This window comes from Cherax quadricarinatus, chromosome 44 (assembly GCF_038502225.1).
Source record: "Cherax quadricarinatus isolate ZL_2023a chromosome 44, ASM3850222v1, whole genome shotgun sequence".
Classification (NCBI taxonomy): domain Eukaryota; kingdom Metazoa; phylum Arthropoda; class Malacostraca; order Decapoda; family Parastacidae; genus Cherax; species Cherax quadricarinatus.
In genome coordinates, this window is record NC_091335.1 from 2,909,323 (window position 1) to 2,924,560 (window position 15,238).

At 45.3% G+C, this 15,238-nt stretch overlaps 1 protein-coding gene across 2 annotated transcripts in view; it reads left to right on the forward strand.

Annotated features, from left to right (window-relative positions):
* The window catches only part of LOC128697584 (uncharacterized), a 117,669-nt gene that overhangs the window by 27,789 nt on the left and 74,642 nt on the right, over positions 1–15,238 (forward strand). Inside the window, exon 1 of one of the 2 annotated variants that reach the window (XM_070093961.1) lies at positions 1,496–1,796. The exons of the other annotated variant lie outside the window; for it this stretch is intronic. The gene's annotated coding sequence lies outside the window, so the exon portion shown is untranslated. Of the gene's footprint in view, positions 1–1,495; positions 1,797–15,238 lie in introns of those variants that run through there. 2 annotated transcript variants of the gene reach the window in all.

A 15,238-nucleotide genomic window follows, 5' to 3' on the forward strand; every position in this document is an offset into this window, starting at 1 on the left:
TGTATTTATTTCAACTTGCATTGTCAATAGGAAGTTCACTGCGGTGTTCTTTAATTCTGAGGCAGAGCCTGGCAGTCAGAGTTTCTTGAAGGAGCTATATAAGACGGAGGATCGAGCCTCCAACATTCCTTGTATCTACCATCCACATCACTTGAACTCTAAATATAATTATGAAACTTAATTATTATTATTAATAGTAGAAGTAGTATTGTTATAAAATTATTATTATTGTCAAAATAAGGTGTAGTGCTAAACCCTCATGGATCATACAATGCTTGTGGAATGGTATTGAATCATATATGATCCCAGACACTATACATAATATATGACTTTCCCAGTGGGTACCTGTGGAGGTTCTTCAGTACAGTAGGTACCTGGGTGTTAGTCACCTGGGGGAGGACATGAGGAACTATGGAGTTGAGGTTTGTTTGTTTTTATTCGCCGGTACTCTCCCGGCCCGGGTCTTTTCCAAGAGTGGTGACCCGGCCTTGGCTCCCTATCTGGGGAGTGTCTCGAGACCTAAGTCTCCCATGGGAGGAGGTACAAGTACCTCCTCATCTTTGGGACCAAGTGTCCCCAGGCCTAGCCACAGTCCCCGCCCTCACGGGGCTCGCAGGGAGAAGCTAGGCCTCTGGTCTGCCATCTGTCCCGCCTTAAAGGGGCTCGTGGGGATGGCAGTCTTGAGAGCTGCAGGTGGTAGCAAGCTCAGGCTCTAGTTGAGGTTGTTTATTCCAAGTTATTGATCCAATGGGAGTTATAACAGCAACAACGTCTTCAACTATAATGTTACCGCGTGTACACACAACACTACACTCTTCACTTGCTCAACAAGTTCTTCGTAGAATAATAGCGGTACCTCCAGTTCTCAACACAAGCACCCGGGTTAAATCCTGGGTGAGTGCAAATGTTGAGAAGATCTCCTTGCACGTTTTACCCTTGTTAGCAGTAAATAAGTGCCCGAGTATTATATGTTCTTATGTTCTTATGTAGCATAGAAAATTGGGTTGGGCAAATGTTTTGTTAGTGGGATGAATTGTAAAGGACCTGCCTAGTATGGGCCAACAGGCCTGCTGCAGTGTTCCTCCTTTCTTATGTTCTTATGTTAGTTGACTTGTGGATGTCATCTTCACGGGTATTAGGATACCTAAGTTTAAGCATGTTTATTTAGCCACAGGTACACATAAGTACAGTTATTATATATAGTGTAAATTACCTAGGATAACGCCCGAAAAATGTAAGACAAAATGACTTCTTTCCATTGTGGTCTTTGATAACGATGGCGTTTAAAATGAGCTAAGTTAGGTTAATAGTTGTAATAGTATATGTTGTAGTAGTATAGTTCCTGCGTTGCAGAAATCACTTGCACAACCAAGGAAAATTTAATTGATCTTTTAGATTAAGAGTCAGGTTGCCAAATGTCGTCATGACTATGGTGAGTTTTTGGTTGTGTTGGTGCGCAAGTGTGAGGGTGTGAGCCTCTCCTCAGCCCTCCCCAACACTCCCAGTGTTGGTGCTACTGCTGGTGGAGAAGGAGGTGGAGAAGGAGATGGCCACTTGCCACAATTTTGTGTACAAAACAATCTCTGAGTGGAAAAGCCTACTTCTATAAATAAATCTGGCCCGTCGATGCTTGCACTAGGCAAGTTTTCCTTCTATGATATTTTTGGGGTAGCGTTTTAAACCTTTTGATCAATACTTGTGGTGCTAAAGTGCGTTAATATTGGGTGTGAGAGCGAGGATAACTGTAGAGGCTGGAGGAGGACAACCATCGTGCCAGTCAAACATTAAAGCTGAAGGTAGAGAACTGTGTGGAGTTACTGTGTTCCTTGTTTATGTATGTTACTGTGTTCCCTGTCATGTATGTTGCTGTGTTCCCTGTCATGTATGTTGCTGTGTTCCCTGTCGTGTATGCTGCTGTGTTCCCTGTCATGTATGTTACTGTGTTCTCTGTCATGTATGTTGCTGTGTTCCCTGTCGTATATGTTGCTGTGTTCCCTGTCGTGTATGTTACTGTGTTCCCTGTCATGTATGTTACTGTGTTCCCTGTCATGTATGTTGCTGTGTTCCCTGTCGTGTATGTTGCTGTGTTAACTGTCATGTATGTTGCTGTGTTCCCTGTAGTGTATGTTGCTGTGTTCCCTGTCGTGTATGTTGCTGTGTTCCCTGTCGTGTATGTTACTGTGTTCCCTGTCATGTATGTTGCTGTGTTCCCTGTCGTGTATGTTGCTGTGTTCCCTGTCATGTATGTTGCTGTGTTCCCTGTCGTGTATGTTGCTGTGTTCCCTGTCGTGTATGTTGCTGTGTTCCCTGTCGTGTATGCTGCTGTTCCCTGTCATGTATGTTGCTGTGTTCCCTATCGTGTATGCTGCTATGTTCCCTGTCATGTATGTTACTGTGTTCCCTGTCATGTATGTTGCTGTGTTCCCAGTCATATATGTTGCTGTGTTCCCAGTCATGTATGTTGCTGTGTTCCCAGTCATGTATGTTGCTGTGTTCCCAGTCATGTATGTTGCTGTGTTCCCAGTCATGTATGTTGCTGTGTTCCCTGTCGTGTATGCTGCTGTTCCCTGTCATGTATGTTGCTGTGTTCCCTATCGTGTATGCTGCTATGTTCCCTGTCATGTATGTTGCTGTGTTCCCAGTCATGTATGTTGCTGTGTTCCCAGTCATGTATGTTGCTGTGTTCCCTGTCATGTATGTTGCTGTGTTCCCTGTCATGTATGTTGCTGTGTTCCCTGTCATGTATGTTGCTGTGTTCCTTGTCATGTACGTTGCTGTATTCCCTGTCATATACGTTGCTGTGTTCCTTGTCATGTACGTTGCTGTGTTCCCTGTCATGTATGTTGCTGTGTTCCCTGTCATGTACGTTGCTGTGTTCCCTGTCATGTACGTTGCTGTGTTCCCTGTCATGTATGTTGCTGTGTTCCCTGTCATGTATGTTGCTGTGTTCCCTGTCATGTATGTTGCTGTGTTCCCTGTCATGTATGTTGCTGTGTTCCCTGTCATGTATGTTGCTGTGTTCCCTGTCATGTATGTTGTTGTGTTCCCTGTCATGCATGTTGCTGTGTTCCCTGTCATGTATGTTGCTGTGTTCCCTGTCGTGTATGTTGCTGTGTTCCCTGTCGTGTATGTTGCTCTGTTCCCTGTCATGCATGTTGCTCTGTTCCCTGTCATGTCCGTTGCTGTGTTCCCTGTCATGTACGTTGCTGTGTTCCCTGTCATGTATGTTGCTGTGTTCCCTGTCATGTATGTTGCTGTGTTCCCTGTCATGTATGTTGCTGCATTCCCTGTCATGTATGTTGCTGCGTTCCCTGTCATGTATGTTGCTGTGTTCCCAGTCATGTATGTTGCTGTGTTCCCTGTCATGTATGTTGCTGTGTTCCCAGTCATGTATGTTGCTGTGTTCCCTGTCATGCATGTTGCTGTGTTCCCTGTCATGTATGTTGCTGTGTTCCCTGTCATGTATGTTGCTGTGTTCCCTGTCATGTATGTTGCTGCATTCCCTGTCATGTATGTTGCTGCGTTCCCTGTCATGTATGCTGCTGTGTTCCCAGTCATGTATGTTGTGTTCCCTGTCATGTATGTTGCTGTGTTCCCAGTCATGTATGTTGCTGTGTTCCCTGTCATGCATGTTGCTGTGTTCCCTGTCATGTATGTTGCTGTGTTCCCTGTCATGTATGTTGCTGTGTTCCCAGTCATGTATGTTGCTGTGTTCCCTGTCATGTATGTTGCTGCATTCCCTGTCATGTATGTTGCTGCGTTCCCTGTCATGTATGTTGCTGTGTTCCCAGTCATGTATGTTGCTGTGTTCCCTGTCATGTATGTTGCTGTGTTCCCAGTCATGTATGTTGCTGTGTTCCCTGTCATGCATGTTGCTGTGTTCCCTGTCATGTATGTTGCTGTGTTCCCTGTCATGTATGTTGCTGTGTTCCCTGTCATGTATGTTGCTGCATTCCCTGTCATGTATGTTGCTGCGTTCCCTGTCATGTATGCTGCTGTGTTCCCAGTCATGTATGTTGTGTTCCCTGTCATGTATGTTGCTGTGTTCCCAGTCATGTATGTTGCTGAGGTGCCTGTAGTGAATGTTGCTGTGTTCCGTGTCATGTATGTTGCTGTGTTCCCTGTCATGCATGTTGCTGTGTTCCCTGTCATGTATGTTGCTGTGTTCCCTGTCATGTATGTCATGCATGTTGCTGTGTTCCCTGTCATGTATGTTGCTGTGTTCCCTGTCATGTATGTTGCTGTGTTCCCTGTCATGCATGTTGCTGTGTTCCCTGTCATGTATGTTGCTGTGTTCCCAGTCATGTATGTTGCTGTGTTCCCTGTCATGTATGTTGCTGTGTTCCCTGTCATGCATGTTGCTGTGTTCCCTGTCATGTATGTTGCTGTGTTCCCTGTCATGCATGTTGCTGTGTTCCCTGTCATGTATGTTGCTGTGTTCCCTGTCATGTATGTTGCTGTGTTCCCTGTCATGCATGTTGCTGTGTTCCCTGTCATGTATGTTGCTGTGTTCCCAGTCATGCATGTTGCTGTGTTCCCTGTCATGCATGTTGCTGTGTTCCCTGTCATGTATGTTGCTGTGTTCCCTGTCATGTATGTTGCTGTGTTCCCTGTCATGCATGTTGCTGTGTTCCCTGTCATGTATGTTGCTGTGTTCCCAGTCATGTATGTTGCTGTGTTCCCTGTCATGCATGTTGCTGTGTTCCCTGTCATGCATGTTGCTCTGTTCCCTGTCATGCATGTTGCTGTGTTCCCTGTCATGTATGTTGCTGTGTTCCCAGTCATGTATGTTGCTGTGTTCCCTGTCATGTATGTTGCTGTGTTCCCTGTCATGTATGTTGCTGTGTTCCCAGTCATGTATGTTGCTGTGTTCCCTGTCATGTATGTTGCTGTGTTCCCTGTCATGTATGTTGCTGTGTTCCCAGTCATGTATGTTGCTGTGTTCTCTGTCATGTATGTTGCTGTGTTCCCTGTCATGTATGTTGCTGTGTTCCCTGTCATGTATGTTGCTGTGTTCCCTGTCATGTATGTTGCTGTGTTCCCTGTCATGTATGTTGCTGTGTTCCCTGTCATGTATGTTGCTGTGTTCCCTGTCATGTATGTTGCTGTGTTCCCTGTCATGTATGTTGCTCTGTTCCCTGTCATTTATGTTGCTCTGTTCCCTGTCATGTATGTTGCTCTGTTCCCTGTCATGCATGTTGCTCTGTTCCCTGTCATGTATGTTGCTGTTCCCTGTCATGTATGTTGCTGTGTTCCCTGTCATGTATGTTGCTGTGTTCCCTGTCATGCATGTTGCCCTGTTCCCTGTCATGTATGTTGCTCTGTTCCCTGTCATGTATGTTGCTCTGTTCCGTGTCATGTATGTTGCTCTGTTCCCTGTCATGTATGTTGCTGTTCCCTGTCATGTATGTTGCTCTGTTCCCTGTCATGTATGTTGCTCTGTTCCCAGTCATGTATGTTGCTCTGTTCCCTGTCATGTATGTTGCTCTGTTCCCTGTCATGTATGTTGCCCTGTTCCCTGTCACATTATTTCTATTACTGCTAGTGGAACTACTTCTAGTATTACTACTATTATTTGTACCACTGCAACTACTCAATAATAATAACACTAATAATCATATAATGATAATTACAAGGTAATTAACGTATATCTTCAGAGTTGTGAGCTAAAAAGCATCATGTGTAAAGTAATGAGCCATTGTGTTCTTGGTGTTTGAAGCACTCGGCTCATTTTTCCCAGCTATAATTTTTGGTGACGTGTGGATTAGTAATGTGGAAGGTTAGAGAACCCAAGAAAGTCAGTCCTTGTTATTGTGTTCCTCTCGTACTCTTTACCTAGGGCGTGAGTTAACATGTATACTTGGAGTTAGGTACTCTCTAAGTGAATACCTGTGTTACCCCTCTTACAGCAGCAGGCTTAGGGAAAACATGCCACCTCTCCACTCCCCAGTATTGAACTCGGGTCCTTCGCTTGTGTGCAGAAGGTACTAACACTGAGCCAAGTACCACCCAAGATAAAATGTTAGAAATAGAATTTTTGATAAACTTTTTATTAAGAAAGTGTTAGCATTTTCAAGGAATTAAGACAATCCTTTTTTTCCATATATGAACATTGGTCTGACGAACCCACACGGGGTTAGCGTTTCACATAACAATAATAACATTAATTTTTGTGACGTTTAAGCAGCATTTGCAGCATGTTTCTAGACATTTTTGATTGTGGTAAGAACATAGTGTGACAAGGACAGTACCGTTACTGTGACCAGCAGTGATGGTGTTGAACATGTGTGACACAAGGAGACAGTATTGTTACTGTGACCAGCAGTGATGGTGCTGAACATGTGTGACACGAGACAGTATTGTTACTGTGACCAGCAGTAATGGTGCTGAACATGTGTGACACAAGGAGACAGTATTGTTACTGTGACCAGCAGTGATGGTGCTGAACATGTGTGACACAAGGAGACAGTATTGTTACTGTGACCAGCAGTGATGGTGCTGAACATGTGTGACACGAGACAGTATTGTTACTGTGACCAGCAGTGATGGTGCTGAACATATGTGACACGAGACAGTATTGTTACTGTGACCAGCAGTGATGGTGCTGAACATGTGTGACACGAGACAGTATTGTTACTGTGACCAGCAGTGATGGTGCTGAACATGTGTGACACGAGACAGTATTGTTACTGTGACCAGCAGTGATGGGTCAGAAAGCAAACTGCAGCTGCGAGTGACTATGAAAGCTTTGTTGTGCTCTATTATAGCGTAGTTGAGTGTAACCTTGTTAAGTGACCGCTGCAGTGAGGTAACACAAGGGTTGTAACAGTACAGGGTAATAAACAAGGATAAAAAAAAAAAAAAGGCACAATACCGTGACTGGAACAAAACACAAATAACCTGTACATAGGAGGAGCTTACGACGACGTTTCGGTCCGACTTGGACCATTTACAAAGTCACACTAACGAAAATGAGAGAAGCAGGGAGTATATATAGGCAGGAGGTGGCAATGGTTGTAGGGGAGGTAGAAGGTAGTAGTGGGGAAGGTAGTGAGGAGGAGGAGCTAGTCAAATACTGAGAAAGAGGAGCACTGCAAGGGAGCTAGGTGCCCACAGAGGATAAGAGCAAGAACACAGAGAGGGGGGGGAATAAAAAATGAAGGAACAATTACCCAAGGCAGAAGAAAGACAACCCGAAGGAGAAAAAGGAAAGAGGACAGGGGAACAGGGAGAAGAAAAAGAAAAAGGAATCAGGTTCAGTCAAGGTGTTCTGAAGTTTGGAACATTTTACAATGTAGTGGGAGAGGAAGGCATCTACAGAGACGAAGCCACGACTAAGATTCATAAAAGGAAAGTTGTGTATCAGGGAGGATTCAACCAGACGGCGACTGTTAAAGTTGGAAGTAGGGAAGACAGTTAAAACAAGACCAGTCGATAGGATGACTGTGATTTCTGACGTGACAGAAAAGATCATTGTTAGTGTTGGCAAGCCTAACACTACTTTTGTGCTCCCTAAGTCTGTCAGAAAGAGATCGGCCAATTTCTCCAAAGTATTGAAGAGGACAAGAGGAACAAGAAATATAGACACCAGGAGTATCTATGAAGGGAGGAGAGGTATGAACGAGATTATTGCGAAGTGTTAGTCTGGCGGAAAGTAAGTTTGATGTCTAAGGAACGGAGAGAGTTGTTGAGATTAGAAAGACCAGAAATGTAGGGACGGCAGAGGACAGAAGAGTTCCCAGGAGCAGAGAATTTGGGAGAGAAGAAATTACGTTTAGCACGTGAGAAGGCAGAGTCATTATGAAGAGTGGAAATTTCTGATTGAAGGAACTGAGGATCACAAATGCGGAGAGCACGGAGAAAGAGGGAGATAAGAACACTTTTCTTGACAGACGAAGCATAAGAAAAGCAGTGAATTTACATGCCACTGTGCATAGGCTTGTGGTAAACGGAGAAGGTAAAACCTGTGTGACTTCGTAAATGGCCCAAGTCGGACCGAAACGTCGTCGAAAGCTCCTCTTGTACGTACGGGTTATTTGTGTAATAAACAAGGGTCGTAACAGTACAAGGTAATAATAATATAAAATATCTTTATTTACTACAAGTACATGTACAAGGTATACAGTCCTAGCTGACATCAATGACATACTACTATATAGAAAGCCGCTTGTTATGCAGAACATTTCGGGAAAATTAGGCCAATGTCCCAGGATGCGACCCACGCCAGTCCACTAACACCCAGGTACCCATTTTTACTGATGGGGAACATAGATAACCGGTGTAAAAAACACATCCAATGTTTCTACCCTCGCCGGGAATCTAACCCTGGCCCTCACCGTGCGAAGCGAGAGGTTTAGCCACCAGGCCACGGGACACCGTAACATAAGGGTCATAACAGTACAAGGTAATAGGCAAGGGTCGTAACAGTACAAGGTAACACAAGGATCATAATAGTACACAAATAACCCGCACATGGAAGAGATGAGCTTACGACGACGTTTCAGTCCGACTTGGACCATTTACAAAGTCACACTAACCAGAAGTGGAGCACGACGGCTATATATAGGCCGTCGCGTGTTTCTGTTCCTTCATTATTTATTTCATCACTTCCCCTTCCCCCCACATCTGTGCACTTGCTCTCCCTCTGTGGGCACCTAGCTCCCTTGCAGTGCTCCCGTCTTTATATTTGACTGGCTCCTCCTCCTTAGTTCCCTACTACTACTACTACTACTACTACTACTACTACTACTACTACTACTACTACTACTACTACTACTACTACTACCACCACCACCACCACCACCACCACCACCACTACCTCTTCCTGCCTATATATAGCCGTCGTGCTCCACTTCTGGTTGTTGATGGGAGAACCAACCACCAACTGATTTTTTTGATAAAGTTCCAGAAGGCTTTGGTGGGTTTTTTTTTTTTGCGTATCAAAAACACCAAAGCCTTCTGGAACTTTTATCAAAAAAATCAGAGGCACAACTCCCACCAACAAATTCAAACACATCACCCACAGCAACACACACATCTCAGACCCGCAGGCTGCTACTAACATCTTCAAACACATCTGGGAGAACATCTTCCACCCTCACCCACCCCACCCTAACGTTATTCAACACATTCGGAACATAGAACACTGAAACACTGCACGCACACACACACACACACACACACACACGAAACAACACCAGATAGCCACATCCATCTGGACTCTCTTACCTCCTCCCAAGAACTCGACACTCCTTTCACCAACACAGACATTAAAACTCTCCTCAGACACCTTCCTCCCAAGGCGCTTGGTGCCTCTGGCCTAAACCATATTATCCTAAAACACCTTCCTGACTCTATCATTACTGCCTACACAAACCTCCTCAATGCCTCCCTTGCCTCTGGATACTTCCCTTCCCTCTTCAAAGCTGCTACTGCTATCCTCCTTCCTAAACCAAAAAAAGACCACTCTGATCCTAGAAACTATCGCCCTATCAGCCTCCTCGAAACTTTAGGAAAACTCTGAAAAACTCATCAACCATCGCCTTCGCAGATACCTGGAACACAACTCTCTACTTTCTGATGGCCAGTTTGGCTTCAGAACACAGATCCACACAGGATGCCATTAACATCCTTCTCAACTACATCCACATAAACACAAAACAAAGAAACAGGACAGCCCTGGTTGCAAAAGACGTTGAAAAAGCCTTTGACACTGTCTGGCACGAAGGGCTCAAGTACAAACTCTGCACTAACTTCAATCTGCCTCTCACTACTCGTAAACTCCTCTGCAACTTCCTAGACGGCCGCACTATAAGAATCAAATTCCAAGGCTGTTACTCTGACTACTTCACACTAAATGCCGGAGTACCCCAGGGATCTGTCCTCTCCCCTACCCTCTACATTTTATACACTAATGACATTCCAACACCTGTATACCACAACTCCATCACACTAGCCTATGCAGACGACATTACACAACTTATCACTCATGCCAATATAGATACACTCACACACAAAACACAAAATGACGTCGACAGGATATCCATCTGGAAACAAAAATGGAGGATCAAAACCAATGCAGCTAAATCCAGCATTACGTATTTTAACTACAGGAAACGTGATCCTCCATTACCTGTCGAGCTCAGAACAGCTGACACCCGCACTTACATCCCCATTACACAATCTGTCATTGTCCTTGGCGTTAATCTTGACTACCTTCTTTGTTTACACGGACACATTCACTCAAGGCATGCAATAGCTAGTAAGGCCCTTGCGGGCTTCTACAAGCTGAAACATGCCTCTCAACGCACCAAACTACACCTCTATAAATCCCTAATACGTCCTCTGATAACTTACTCTCCTCTAGCCCTCTCTCTTGCAGCAAAAACAAACTTACTTAAACTGCAGCGTGTCCAGAACAAGGCGCTGCGCTGGGTGCTTGATGTCAGATGGGAGGACTTCGCCACAAGCGAGTCTCTCCATGCCCAATTAGACATCCCTGCGCTGAATCTGTACTGGAAGACGCTCAGTGACAGACAGATAAACAAACTTGAGACACGACATGACTACTGGACCTCTCTCCTTGACGAAGACAATCGCAGACCCACAAACCAACACAACCTTTTCTACTCCTTGCATGATCCTGCTCCTAACCCTATTTACAAAAACCTTGGATTTGTTAGGTAAGACACATATGCAACAGTTAGACAACTTTATTCCGAAACGTTTCGCCTACACAGTAGGCTTCTTCAGTCGAATACAGAAAGTAGGCAGGAACAGTAGAGATGTGAAGACGATGTAATCAGTCCATCACCCTTAAGTCGTAGAATTTGAGGTTGTCAGTCCCTCGGCCTGGAGAAGTTCAGTTCCATAGTCAGGAACTATCTGAAGATCAAGCGACAGTGCGGAGACTTAAATACTGTCGGAAGGAGAGGTGCAGGGTAGTAGTAGTAGTAGTAGTAGTAGTAGTAGTAGTAGTAGTAGTAGTAGTAGTAGTGAGAGGCCACTGAGAGGTCATGTCCCTCTCAGATCCAACACTTCTCACTTGAAAAGCTTGTCCAAGGTGTTTTCTGTACCAAGATGCCACGTGTTGCAGTGTCTGACAAGATGAACATCAAAATGGTATACAATACCGACAGGTTGTTAGGTAAGACACATATGCAACAGTTAGACAACTTTATTCCGAAACGTTTCGCCTACACAGTAGGCTTCTTCAGTCGAATACAGAAAGTAGGCAGGAACAGTAGAGATGTGAAGACGATGTAATCAGTCCATCACCCTTAAGTCGTAGAATTTGAGGTTGTCAGTCCCTCGGCCTGGAGAAGTTCAGTTCCATAGTCAGGAACTATCTGAAGATCAAGCGACAGTGCGGAGACTTAAATACTGTCGGAAGGAGAGGTGCAGGGTAGTAGTAGTAGTAGTAGTAGTAGTAGTAGTAGTAGTAGTAGTGAGAGGCCACTGAGAGGTCATGTCCCTCTCAGATCCAACACTTCTCACTTGAAAAGCTTGTCCAAGGTGTTTTCTGTACCAAGATGCCACGTGTTGCAGTGTCTGACAAGATGAACATCAAAATGGTATACAATACCGACAGGTTGTTAGGTAAGACACATATGCAACAGTTAGACAACTTTATTCCGAAACGTTTCGCCTACACAGTAGGCTTCTTCAGTCGAATACAGAAAGTAGGCAGGAACAGTAGAGATGTGAAGACGATGTAATCAGTCCATCACCCTTAAGTCGACTGAAGAAGCCTACTGTGTAGGCGAAACGTTTCGGAATAAAGTTGTCTAACTGTTGCATATGTGTCTTACCTAACAACCTGTCGGTATTGTATACCATTTTGATGTTCATCTTGTCAGACACTGCAACACGTGGCATCTTGGTACAGAAAACACCTTGGACAAGCTTTTCAAGTGAGAAGTGTTGGATCTGAGAGGGACATGACCTCTCAGTGGCCTCTCACTACTACTACTACTACTACTACTACTACTACTACTACTACTACTACTACTACTACTACTACTACTACTACCCTGCACCTCTCCTTCCGACAGTATTTAAGTCTCCGCACTGTCGCTTGATCTTCAGATAGTTCCTGACTATGGAACTGAACTTCTCCAGGCCGAGGGACTGACAACCTCAAATTCTACGACTTAAGGGTGATGGACTGATTACATCGTCTTCACATCTCTACTGTTCCTGCCTACTTTCTGTATTCGACTGAAGAAGCCTACTGTGTAGGCGAAACGTTTCGGAATAAAGTTGTCTAACTGTTGCATATGTGTCTTACCTAACAACCTGTCGGTATTGTATACCATTTTGATGTTAACCTTGGATTTGCAGACAGGTACCTTCTGTGAAAGGTACCATTCTCTGATCCACGTTCGCCTTATCTTTTGGGTTAAGACATGGCCCAGTTCTACACTCCTCTCTAGCGCTAAACGTCGCATGTCCCTTCCTCCCCGCTCACCCCACCGGAGTCCCAACAGAAAAGCCTGAATTTCTCTTCTCAATATCTGTCCCACGATCGCCTTCGCTGCTGGGTTAAGCCCTGGCTCTATTTCTACGACTAAGAACACTCCTCTCCAGCACTATTCTTCGTCTGTCCCGTCTTCCCCGCTCATCCCATTTGGGATCTTACCTGAACTGTCGTTCGTTCGTCCTTCTGGTTAGTGTGACTTTGTAAATGGTCCAAGTCGGACCGAAACGTCGTCGTAAGCTCCTCGCTTCTATGTGCGGGTTATTTGTGTATCGTTCCAGTCACGGTATTGTGCCTTTTTTTGTTATTTATTGATCATAATAGTACAAGGTAACACACGTAGGTATGACCTTATTAGAAGGTCCAAGAGCTGTTTCAGTGTGTCCATCTAAACTCATAGCTGTCTTCAAGATGGTTCTTGATAAGTTGCTCAAGTTAGCTTCTGGTCAGCCAGGTTGTGGTGCCTACATTGAACTGAATGTGGTCAGCACCATCAGCTTGACTGATTAAGCTGTCAACCAGGAGCCCAGGTTTGAGACCCTGTGGCTGGAGGGGGGCAGTGACCCCCAGACTCGACCACCTGTGGTCTAACCATGAAATTTTCAGTTTTCTTTGAGTGAGGGAGGGGGAGGCTTCGTTTCCTTGATACTGAAGGGCTCTTGATCCAAGAAATAAGAGTTACTTAAGTGGTCTTCATCATTCCATAACACTCTTACTTGGAATAATTTCCACAATTGTCAAACATTACAGAATTTATATTTGTTTATTAACACATCGGTCGTCTCCCACCAAGGCAGGGTGGCCACCAAGGCAGGGTGGCCACCAAGGCAGGGTGGCCACCAAGGCAGGGTGGCCACCAAGGCAGGGTGGCCACCAAGGCAGGGTGACCACCAAGGCAGGGTGGCCACCAAGGCAGGGTGGCCACCAAGGCAGGGTGACCACCAAGGCAGGGTGGCCACCAAGGCAGGGTGACCACCAAGGCAGGGTGGCCACCAAGGCAGGGTGGCCACCAAGGCAGGGTGACCACCAAGGCAGGGTGGCCACCAAGGCAGGGTGACCACCAAGGCAGGGTGACCACCAAGGCAGGGTGGCCACCAAGGCAGGGTGACCACCAAGGCAGGGTGGCCACCAAGGCAGGGTGGCCACCAAGGCAGGGTGGCCACCAAGGCAGGGTGACCACCAAGGCAGGGTGGCCACCAAGGCAGGGTGACCACCAAGGCAGGGTGGCCACCAAGGCAGGGTGGCCACCAAGGCAGGGTGGCCACCAAGGCAGGGTGGCCACCAAGGCAGGGTGGCCACCAAGGCAGGGTGACCACCAAGGCAGGGTGGCCACCAAGGCAGGGTGACCACCAAGGCAGGGTGGCCACCAAGGCAGGGTGGCCACCAAGGCAGGGTGGCCACCAAGGCAGGGTGGCCACCCTGTAGACAAGCATTTACCCTATTACCCTATGAGTGTGCTCAGTGTGTTTTTAGAAGAATCCGTGAAACACTTCATAAATCAACAGCAGAATTTACTAGAGTAACTAATAGCTGTGCTAAGCCGTCAAAAGTCAAAGTAGGTTCAAGAGTAATGCTGACAAATTTCAACAAAACATCCGAAATGCCTAAGCTCGATCAAAAGTTTGTCGGACCTTATCGAGTTGCAGAACATATCTCTGGTAATAAGTATAAGGTTAGAGAAATTAGTACGGGCAAGTACAAAGAATCGCATTTAGATCATATGAAATTAGTATGCGATGTTGATGATATTGCTACCCAGACTAATGTGACAGATGCTGAAAATCCTCTTGACTCTGTACCCTCTACCTCAAATACTCAGTTAGATAACCAACCTGAATGTCGTTACTCCTTGCATACTCGACAAGTATTGAGAAACCTACAAGTATCTTTTGTAGATACTCGTTCAGATCTCCCTCAGTCAAGGCATGTGTTAGCCATTGCAGAGGAATTCGATCCTCCCAGAGATGATAACCATTCTGCATATGTAAACCTCACCCTCGCAGAATTGGGTTTAAATGTACATAGTCTGTATAACTAGATGTCCGAGGTGAAGTAAATTGTCAACTGTCTGTTATTAACTGATTAGTTTTTTGTTTTTTTTCGTATTCACGTTCCCTCCGTATTCTGAGAATTTGACAGTAATGATCTGAGTGCGCACCAGATGCCTTTGCTGTTAATTTCACCTTGTAGATATATATATATTTATTCTTCCTCAGAATCCGTAGAGTGCATGAATACAGATCGATCGATCAATTCCACCCATATTGTACAATGATTTGTTCTTATAGTTTGTAATGTATAACGTTAACACCTATTACGTAAAACTCATGTTGTAACATCCATTATGATACCATCCATTAGTTCTAAGTTATATATGAATTTGTTATTGTATAGAATCAGCCCAGATCCGCCTGCCTGTTCAGCCTATAGATAGTAGTGTATGTCGAGACGACATACGTAACATGACCGAGCCTGCCACCATTTATCGTAGGGGTTCTTAAATGGAGATATCGAGGGTTGAAGGTAGACACACTTGTTGGATGGTAACATACATTGTCAGACTGAGCTGATGAGGAATGGAGCCCAGCCTTGCCGTGTTCTTGTCTGGATGGTCTACCGCCGAGTGAGGCCGGGGCAGAGGTACGAGCGTACACGTGCGCATCCCGTGACGTCACACAAAGTCACAGGCCTACAATGGATCTCCTCTCTAAAGCACATGGATGATACTAATATGCTATGCTATATAACACAGGGATCAAC